The sequence below is a fragment of the Triticum dicoccoides genome, chromosome 2B, assembly GCF_002162155.2.
Source record: "Triticum dicoccoides isolate Atlit2015 ecotype Zavitan chromosome 2B, WEW_v2.0, whole genome shotgun sequence".
Taxonomy (NCBI): Eukaryota; Viridiplantae; Streptophyta; class Magnoliopsida; order Poales; family Poaceae; genus Triticum; species Triticum dicoccoides.
This window is the reverse complement of record NC_041383.1, coordinates 747,196,004-747,206,376: the sequence shown is the minus strand read 5'-3', so window position 1 is coordinate 747,206,376 and position 10,373 is coordinate 747,196,004.

Genomic DNA, 10,373 nt, shown 5'->3' with positions numbered 1-10,373 from the left:
GATTATGATACAAAAACATCATATATATTTGTGTTGATCGGGTGTATTTTTATTATGTTCATGATGATGATACACTTAAATTATATACATATTATTATGTTCATGTCAGGTATCCAATTTTTTTATGTTGTACTAATTTCGTTTACTTTTTGTCATTGCAGGTGTTGACATGATGGTGGGCAAGGGTCCAGAGCGCCCCGAGCCTCCTGCGAGCGCTACTAGGAGGGGTGGTTCCATTATTCCACCCCAGCCCCTCCGGAGAGTGTTGCTAGACAGTATGCAGACAACTGTGGCGGGCGCTTCTTCTTCGGCTGGGAGAGGTCAGGGGAGGACGAAGAAGGCTGGTAGAGGTGGACGTGGCAGCGGGAGAGGTAGGAGGGCTGCTACGCCTTCCTCGCCGCCACCCTCAGCTGATTCACCTGACCATAGGACTGCTCAGTCTGACGTGGACCCGTATCGGACTCCAGTCCATGAGCCTCCGGTCGCTGATCCTTCGCGCCCACGTGAGTCCGGTCCTAGAGTCTTCGTCCCAGAAGACTCTAGTCACGGGGTCTTCGTCCCAGAACACTCCGATCCCGCAGTCTTCTTCCCATGAGACTCCAGAGGCTAGTGGCCCGGAGGATGGTAGCGAGGATACCTTTTCAAATGATAGCAGCGACGACGAGATGGTTGAGAAGGGCAAGAAGGTCTACAAGCTTGGTTGTACAAAGCTCCCGCCCGTGCCGACGACCCCCGACCAGAGGTGGTTGATTTCGCCTAAAGGGTTGAAGTAAGTGCATTTACTATTTTTTAACCTTTTGCCTTCATGTTCCTTCAAATTAATATCTAATGCGTTGGCCTTGTCATACTGCAGGGGCTGGGTATACCCCCGTGACCGTGGTGTCCTCAGGCCCAACCAGGTCCTTGGCACACTTTGCCGGCAGCACTTCCCTGGGTGGGTCATGATGCCTGGTGAGGGTAAGGTTCCACAACTAGCACTGAGCTGGGAGCTGTACTTTGTTGCCTCGGCCCCTCCAGGGAGATGGTCGCTGGTGTCGCGTGCGAGACGGTGGCCGACATTGTGTTCCGTCGGTTTTGGGTAAATTTCTCCTTTACAGAATTAAAAATGAACACTACCTAGCTAGTGATTGTACTAATCATTGTTGTCTTCTTTGATTGCAGACCTTCTACAGGGTTTTAGAGGGAGAACAGGAGGCAGCAGCTATGGTTGTCGAAGCCGAGTGCAAGCGCCTACTTTAGAACTTACGGCATGAGGCTCGGGTGCAGGCCGTTCAAGACTGTTATGCCTCGAAGGGTATTAGGAGGGCCAAGAAGAAGTGTCGCGACAAGTTTCTGAGTAGGGAGAAGTACTTGGCGGTAATTATACCTATTCTTAAGGCCTTGAACTTAGTTTTCTTGATTTGATTCATAGCGCTGAAATTTCTCTTGACTCACTTAGGTGCCCCCGAGATGGTGTGTGGATAAGATGGACTGTTGGGAGGCGTTGGTGGATGCGTGGTGCTCTCCCCAATGGCTAGTCGAACATGAAAGGGCTAAGGATAAGCACGACCAAATGGAAGGTGTGCCACACCATCAAGGGAGCTCCAACTTGTTTGAGTACGGGGATAACTGGGTATGTGGTTTGCTACATGATTCATGCAATTTCATTCTTCATGGTAGCATTTATCCTTTCCAAAATAACTTAATATGCTTAGTTATTTAAAAAAGGCATACCTACCTTTGATAGTTCATTTATGACATATTTAGCTCTAAAATGACATAATAACCTTTAGATACTCTATAAAATGACTTAATATGCTTTAGTTAGTTAAAAAATGGCATAACTACCTTCGATAGCTCAATAAGGACCTAAACTGATCTTAGCTAGTTCATTCATGACATAATTAGCTCTAAAATGACATAATAACCTTAGATAGCTCTATAGAATGCCTAAATATGTTATAGTTAGCTAAAAATAGCATAACTACCTTGGATAGCTCAATTTTGACATAATTAGCATACTTTGGTCAACAATGGCATAATAATCTTGGTTACCTTGAAAATGACCTAAACTTAGATTATTTTCCTCGAAAATGACATAATAACCTTTCTTAGCTCCAAAATGACATATTTACATAGCAATATCATTCTTCATGCTAGCTTGAGCCCTTAACTAATATTTTGTTCCTCTCTCTCAAGCGCACCACCACAAGAAGCATGTGCCAAGTCTGCTCGACCTCTATGGCATGGCCCATATGGCCCCGTACAAGAAGGCCAAGCCATTCACGGAGTCTGACCTAGATCATCCAGAGAGCTTCACCAACATCTCCTCCCACCACAAGCTTGTGAAGTATAGAGACGAGGGGAAGACGAGGAAAGGGGATGACTTTAACCTGAGCCAGGATCCTTTTGATACAGAGCTGGTGATGATATCTGGTGGCGGGACGTCCCATGGCTCTCAAGCCATTGGTGATGGACTGATATGTTGTCCTAATACTCTCCCGTAGATCAAGAAGGGCCTGAGTAGCACTGATCCTAAGATAATGCCTCGTGCACGGCCCGCGGAGCTCGCCATCGCGGTCAGTTATACGGACTCTCTCACCTTTCCTCCATTGCATTGTGTGTGCGTCCGTCGATGATTACAATGCTAACGAGGAGTGATGTGTTGCAGGCAGCGGTTGAGAAAGAGAGATTGAAGACCCAGACGCTTTTGGAGGAGGAAAAAAGGGAGGAGGCTGATACGTCTCCAACGTATCTATAATTTTTGATTGTTCCATGCTATTATATTACCCCTTTTGTATGTTTATGGGCTTTATTTTACACATTTATATCATTTTTGGGACTAACCTACTAACTGGAGGCCCAGCCCATATTGCTGTTTTTTTTTGCCTATTTCAGTATTTCGAAGAAAAGGAATATCAAACGGAGTCCAAACGGAATGAAACCTTCGGGGGCGTGATTTTTGGAACAAACGTGATCCAGAGGACTTGGAGTGCAAGTCAAGAAGCAGCCGAGGCTCCCACGAGATAGAAGGGCGCCCCCCTATAGGGTGCCCCCTGTCTCGTGGGCCCCTCGGGCGGCCACCAACATACTTCTTCCTCTTATATATACCTACGTATCCCGAAAACATCCAGGAGGCGAACGAAACACAATTTCCACCACCGTAACCTTCTGTATCCGCGAGATCCCATCTTCAAGCCTTCGCTGGCACTCTGCCGGAGGGGGAATCAACCATGGAGGGCTTCTACATCAACACCATAGCCCCTCCGATGAGTTGTGAGTAGTTTACCATAGACCTACGGGTCCATAGTTATTATCTAGATGGCTTTTTTCTCTTTTTGGATCTCAATACAATGTTCTCCCCCTCTCTTGTGAAGATCTATTCGATGTAATCCCTTTTTGCGGTGTGTTTGTCGAGATCCGATGAATTGTGGGTTTATGATCAAGTTTATCTATGAATAATATTTGAATCTTCTCTGAATTCTTTTATGTATGATTGAGTTATCTTTGCAAGTCTCTTTGAATTATCAGTTTGGTTTGGCCTACTAGATTGATCTTTCTTGCCATGGGAGAAGTGTTTAGCTTTGGGTTCAATCTTGCAGTGTTCTTACCCAGTGACAGAAAGGGTTGCAAGACACGTATTGTATTGTTGCCATCGAGGATAACAAGATGGGGTTTATATCATATTCCTTGAGTTTATCCCTCTACATCATGTCACCTTGCTTAAGGCGTTACTCTGTTCTATGAACTTAATACTCTAGATGCAGGCAGGAGTCGGTCGATGTGTGGAGTAATAGTAGTAGATGCAGGCAGGAGTCGGTCTACTTGTTATAGACGTGATGCCTATATACATGATCATGCCTAGATAATCTCATAATTATTCACTTTTCTATCAATTGCTCGATAGTAATTTGTTCACCCACCATAATACTTATGCTATCTTGAGAGAAGCCACTAGTGAAACCTATGGCCCCCGGGTCTATCACTTATCATATTTGCTTTCAATCTACTTTTATTTGCATCTTTAATTTTTGCATCTATATTATAAAATACCAAAAATATATTTATCTTATCTTATTATGTTTATTAGATCTCACTTTTGCAAGTGGCCGTGAAGGGATTGACAACCCCTTTATCGCGTTGGTTGCGAGTTCTCAGTTTGTTTGTGTAGGTGCATGGGACTTTTGAGGAGCCTCCTACTGGATTGATACCTTGGTTCTCAAAAACTGAGGGAAATACTTACGCTACTATTGCTGCATCACCCTCTCCTCTTCGAGGAAAACCAACCAAGCTCAAGACGTAGCAAGAAGGATTTCTGGCGCCGTTGCCGGGGAGGTCTTCTCTCAAGTCAAGACATACCAAGTACCCATCACCAACCCATCTCCCTCGCATTTACATTATTTGCCATTTTCCTCTCGTTTTCCTCTCCCCCACTTCACCCTTGCCGTTTTATTCGCCCTCTCTTTCCCAATCTCCCCCTCTCTTTTTCGCTTGCCTTTTTGTGCTTGCTTGTGTGTTGGATTACTTGTTGCCATGGCGCAAGATAATACCAAATTGTGTGATTTCTGGAATACCAATAATAATGATTTCCGTAGTACTCCGATTGCTCCTCTTAATGATGTTGAGTCTTGTGAAATCAATGCTGCCTTGCTGAATCTTGCTATGAAAGATCAATTCGCCGGCCTTCCTAGTGAAGATGCCACTTCTCATCTAAACAACTTTGTTGATTTGTGTGATATGCAAAAGAAGAAAGATACAGATAAAAATATTGTCAAATTGAAGTTATTTGCATTTTCACTTAGAGATCGTGCTAAAGTTTGGTTTTCTTCTTTGCCTAAAAATAGTATTGATTCTTGGAACAAGTGCAAAGATGCTTTTATCTCTAAGTATTTTCCTCCCGCTAAGATCATCACTCTTAGGAACGATATTATGAATTTTAAACAACTTGATCATGAGCATGTTGCCCAATCTTGGGAAATAATGAAATTGATGCTTCGCAATTGCCCTACTCATGGTTTGAATTTATGGATGATCATACAAAAATTTTATGCCGGTTTGAACTTTGCTTCTAGAAATATCTTAGATTCGGCCGCGGGAGGCACATTTATGGAAATAACATTGGGAGATGCTACAAAACTTCTTGATAATATTATGGTTAATTATTCTCAATGGCACACCGAAAGATCTTCTAGTAAAAAAGTGCATGCTATAGAAGAAATCAATGTTTTGAGTGGAAAGATGGATGAACTTATGAAATTATTTGCTACTAAAAATACTCCTCTTGATCCCAATGATATGCCTTTGTCTTCCTTTATTTAGAATAATAATGAATCTATGGATGTGAATTTTGTTGGTAGGAATAGTTTTGGAAACAATGCTTATAGAGGAAACTTTAATGTTAGACTGTTCCCTAGTAATTCCACTAATAATTATGGAAATTCCTACAATAATTCTTATTGTAATTTTAACAAGATGCCCTCTGATTTTGAGAATAGTGTGAAAGAATTTATGATTTCTCAAAAGAATTTTAATGCTTTGCTTGAAGAAAAATTGCTCAAGGTTGACGATTTGGCTAGGGACGTTGATAGACTTTCGCTTGATGTTGATTCTCTTAAACTTAGATCTTCTCCTCCTAAGCATGATATCAATGATTCTCTCAAGGTAATGAGAATTTCCATTGATGAGTTTAAGGAAAGAACCGCTAGATTGCGTGCTAAAAAAGATAGCTTTATAAAAGCGTGTTCTTCTAGTTTCCATGAAAATAATGATGAGGATCTTAAAGTTATTGATGTGTCTCCTATTAGATCTATGTTTTGCAATATGAATTTTGATGATTATGGGACTGATGATGAATCAACTTTGCCTAGAAGGCGTCCCAAGAATTCGGAGTCTTTAGATTTTGATGCTAAATTTGGTAAAAGTGAGATTGGAAAACTCACAACTTTAAATAGCATTGAACCCACTATCTCGGATTTCAAGGAATTTGATTATGATAATTGTTCTTTAAAAGGGTGTATTTCCTTGTTGTAATCCGTTGTTAATTCTCCTCATGCTTATAGTCAAAACAAAGCTTTTACCAAAAACATTGTGGACGCCTTGATGCAATCCTGTGATGAAAAACTTAATTTGGAAGTTTCTGTACCTAGAAAACTTAATGATGAGTGGGAACCTACTATAAAGATTAGAATTAAAGATCATGAGTGTTTTGCTTTGTGTGATTTGGGTGCTAGTGTTTCCATGATTCCGAAAACTTTATGTGATGTTCTAGGCTTCCATGATCTTGATGATTGCTCGTTAAATTTGCACCTTGCGGATTCCACCATTAAAAAGCCAATGGGAAGGATCAATGATGTTCTTATTGTTTCAAATAGAAATTTTGTGCCCGTGGATTTTATCGTTCTTGATATAGATTGCATCTTTCTTGCCCTATTATTCTTGGTAGACCTTTCCTTAGAACGATTGGCGCGATTATTGATATGAAGGAAGGGAATATTAGATTCCAATTTCCATTAAAGAAAGGCATGGAGCACTTTCCAAGAAATAAAGTCAAATTACCTTATGAATCTATCATGCGGGCTACTTATGAATCAAGTGCCAAAGATGGCACCCGTTAGATCTATCTTTGCTTTTATGCCTAGCTAGGGGCGTTAAACGATAGCGCTAGTTGGGAGGCAACCCAATTTTTCTTTATGTTATTTGTTTTTGATCTTGTTTAGAAATAAATTTTGCATCTACCTTCTGTTTAGATGTGTTTTTATATTTTAATTAGTGTTTGTGCCACGTAGAACCTATAGGATAAACTATGATGATAGTTGATTTGATTCTGCTGAAAAACAGAAACTTTGCGCTCACGATAAAAAAAATCAATAAATCACATAAACGTGATTTTGCATTGATTATTTTTTCTGCTGATCAATAAACAAATTTTCCAGTACGTCCTATTTTGGTAGGATTTTTAGAGTTCCATAAGTTTGCGTTAGTTACAGATTGCTACAGACTGTTCTGTTTTTGACAGATTCTGTTTTTCGTGTGTTGTTTGCTTATTTTGATGCATCTATGGCTAGTAAAATAGTTTATAAAACATAGAGAAGTTGGAATACAGTAGGTTTAAAACCAAAATAAATAAAGAATGAGTTCATTACAGTACCTTATGTGGTGGTTTTGTTTTCTTTCACTAACGGAGCTTATAAGATTTCCTGTTGAGTTTTGTGTTGTGAAGTTTTCAAGTTTTGGGTAAAGCTTTTATGGACTATGGAATAAAGGGTGGCAAGAGCCTAAGCTTGGGGATGCCCAAGGCACCCCAAGATATTCAAGGATAGCCAAAAGCCTAAGCTTGGGGATGCCCCGGGAAGGCATCCCCTCTTTCATCTTCGTTCATTGGTAACTTTACTTGGATCTATATTTTTATTCGCCACATGATATGTGTTTTGCTTGGAGCGTCATGTATTATATTAGTCTTTGCTTTTTAGTTTACCACAATCATCCTTGCTGTACACACATTTTTGGAGAATCCTATTTGATTAGAGTTTGCTAGAATACTCTATGTGCTTCACTTATATCTTTTGAGCTTGATAGTTTTTGATCTAGTGCTTCACTTATATCTTTTAGAGCACGGTGGTGTCTTAATTTTGAAGAAATTTATAGTCTCACATGCTTCAATTATATTATTTTGAGAGTCTTTTAGAACAGCATGGTATTTGCTATGGTTACAAATTTGGTCCTAGAATGATGAGTATCCAAGTTGGGTATAATAAAAACTATCATAGAAAGTGAATTGGATGCTATGATCAATTTGATGCTTGATAATTGTTTTGAGATATGGAGGTAGTGATATTAGAGTCATGCTAGTTGAGGTGATTATGAAAAATACTTGTGTTAAGGGTTGTGATTCTCGTAGCATGCACGTGTGGTGAACCGCTTTGTGATGAAGTTGGAGCACAATTTTATTTATTGAGTGTCTTCCTTATGAGTGGTGGTCGGGGACGAGCGATGGTCTTTTCCTACCAATCTATCCCCCTAGGAGCATGCACATAGTGCTTTGGTTTTTGATGACTTCTAAATTTTTGCAACAAGTATATGAGTTCTTTTGACTAATGTTGAGTCCATGGATTATACGCACCCTTTCACCCTTCCACTATTGACAGCCTCTCTTGTGCCGTGCAACTTTCGCCGGTGCCATACACTCACCATATACCTTCCTCAAAACAGCCACCATACCTACCTATTATCGCATTTCCATAGCCATTCCGAGATATATTGCCATGCAACTTTCCACCGTTCCGTTCACATGATACACATTACTTTTGTCATATTGCTCTTTGCATGATCATGTAGTTGACATTGTATTTGTGGCAAGGCCACCTTCATAATTTTCATACATGTCGCTCTTGATTCATTGCATATCCCGGTACACCGCCGGAGGCATTCATATAGAGTCATACCTTGTTCTAGCCTTGAGTTGTAATTCTTGAGTTGTAAATCCATAAAAGTGTGATGATTTTCATTATTAGAGCATTGTCCTAGTGAGGGAAGGATGATAAAGACTATGATTCCCCCACAAGTCGGGATGAGACTTCGGACTTTACAAAAAGAAAAAAAAGAGAGAAAAAAAAGAGAAAGGCCAAAAAGAAAAAAAAGGAAGGCCAAAGAAAAAAAGAAAAAAAGAAAAAAGAAGAAAAAAAATAAAATGAAAAAAAAGAGAGAAGGGACAATGCTACTATCTCCTTTTTCCACACTTGTGCTTCAAAATAGCACCATGATCTTCATGATAGAGAGTCTCGTATGTTGTCACTTTCATATACTAGTGGGAATTTTTCATTATAGAACTTGGCTTGTATATTCCAATGATGGGCTTCCTCAAAATGCCCTAGGAGTTCGTGAGCAAGCGAGTTGGATGCACACCCACTTGGTTTCTCTTGTTGAGCTTTCATATATTTATAGCTCTAGTGCATCCGTTGCATGGCAATCCCTACTCACTCACATTGATATCTATTAATGGGCATCTCCATAGCCCATTGATACACCTAGTTGATGTGAGACTATCTTCTTTTTTTGTCTTCTCCACAACCACCACTCTATTCCACATATAGTGCTATGTCCATGGCTCACGCTCATGTATTGCGTGAAAGTTGAAAGAGTTTGAGATTATTAAAGTATGAAACAATTGCTTGGCTTGTCATCGGAGTTGTGCATGATTAAATACTTTGTGTGATGAAGATAGAGCAATAGCCAGACTATATGATTTTGTAGGGATAACTTTCTTTGGCCATGTTATTTTGAGAATACATGATTACTTTGATTAGTATGTTTGAAGTGTTACTCTTTCTTATGTCAATATGAACTTTTATTTTGTATCATTTGGATCTAAACATTCGTGCCACAATAAAGAAAATTACATTGAGAATTATGCTAGGTAGCATTTTTTTACATCAAAAATTTCTTTTTTATCATTTACCTACTCGAGGACAAGCGGGAATTAAGCTTGGGGATGCTTGATACGTCTCCAACGTATCTATAATTTTTGATTGTTCCATGCTATTATATTACCCCTTTTGGATGTTTATGGGCTTTATTTTACACATTTATATCATTTTTGGGACTAACCTACTAACCGGAGGCCCAACCCATATTGCTGTTTTTTTTGCCTATTTCAGTATTTCAAAGAAAAGGAATATCAAACAAAGTCCAAACGGAATGAAACCTTCGGGAGCGTGATTTTTGGAACGAACGTGATCCAGAGGACTTGGAGTGCAAGTCAAGAAGCAGCCGAGGCTCCCACAAGATAGGAGGGGGCGCCCCCCTATAGGGCGCACCCCCTTATCTCGTGGGCCCCTCGCGCGGCCACCTACGTACTTCTTCCTCCTATATATACCTACGTACCCCGAAAACATCCAGGAGGCAGACGAAACACAATTTCCACCACCGTAACCTTCTGTATCTGTGAGATCCCATCTTGGAGCCTTCGCCGACACTCTGCCGGAGGGGGAATCGACCATGGAGGGCTTCTACATCAACACCATAGCCCCTATGATGAGTTGTGAGTAGTATAACACAGACCTACGGGTCCATAGTTATTAGCTAGATGGCTTCTTCTCTCTTTTTGGATCTCAATACAATGTTCTCCCCCTCTCTTGTGGAGATCTATTCGATGTAATCTCTTTTTGCGGTGTGTTTGTCGAGATTCGATGAATTGTGGGTTTATGATCAAGTTTATCTATGAATAATATTTGAATCTTCTCTGAATTCTTTTATGTATGATTGATCTTTGCAAGTCTCTTCGAATTATCAGTTTGGTTTGGCCTACTAGATTGATCTTTCTTGCCATGGGAGAAGTGTTTAGCTTTGGATTCAATCTTGCGGTGTTCTTACCCAGTGACAGAAAGGGTTGCAAGACA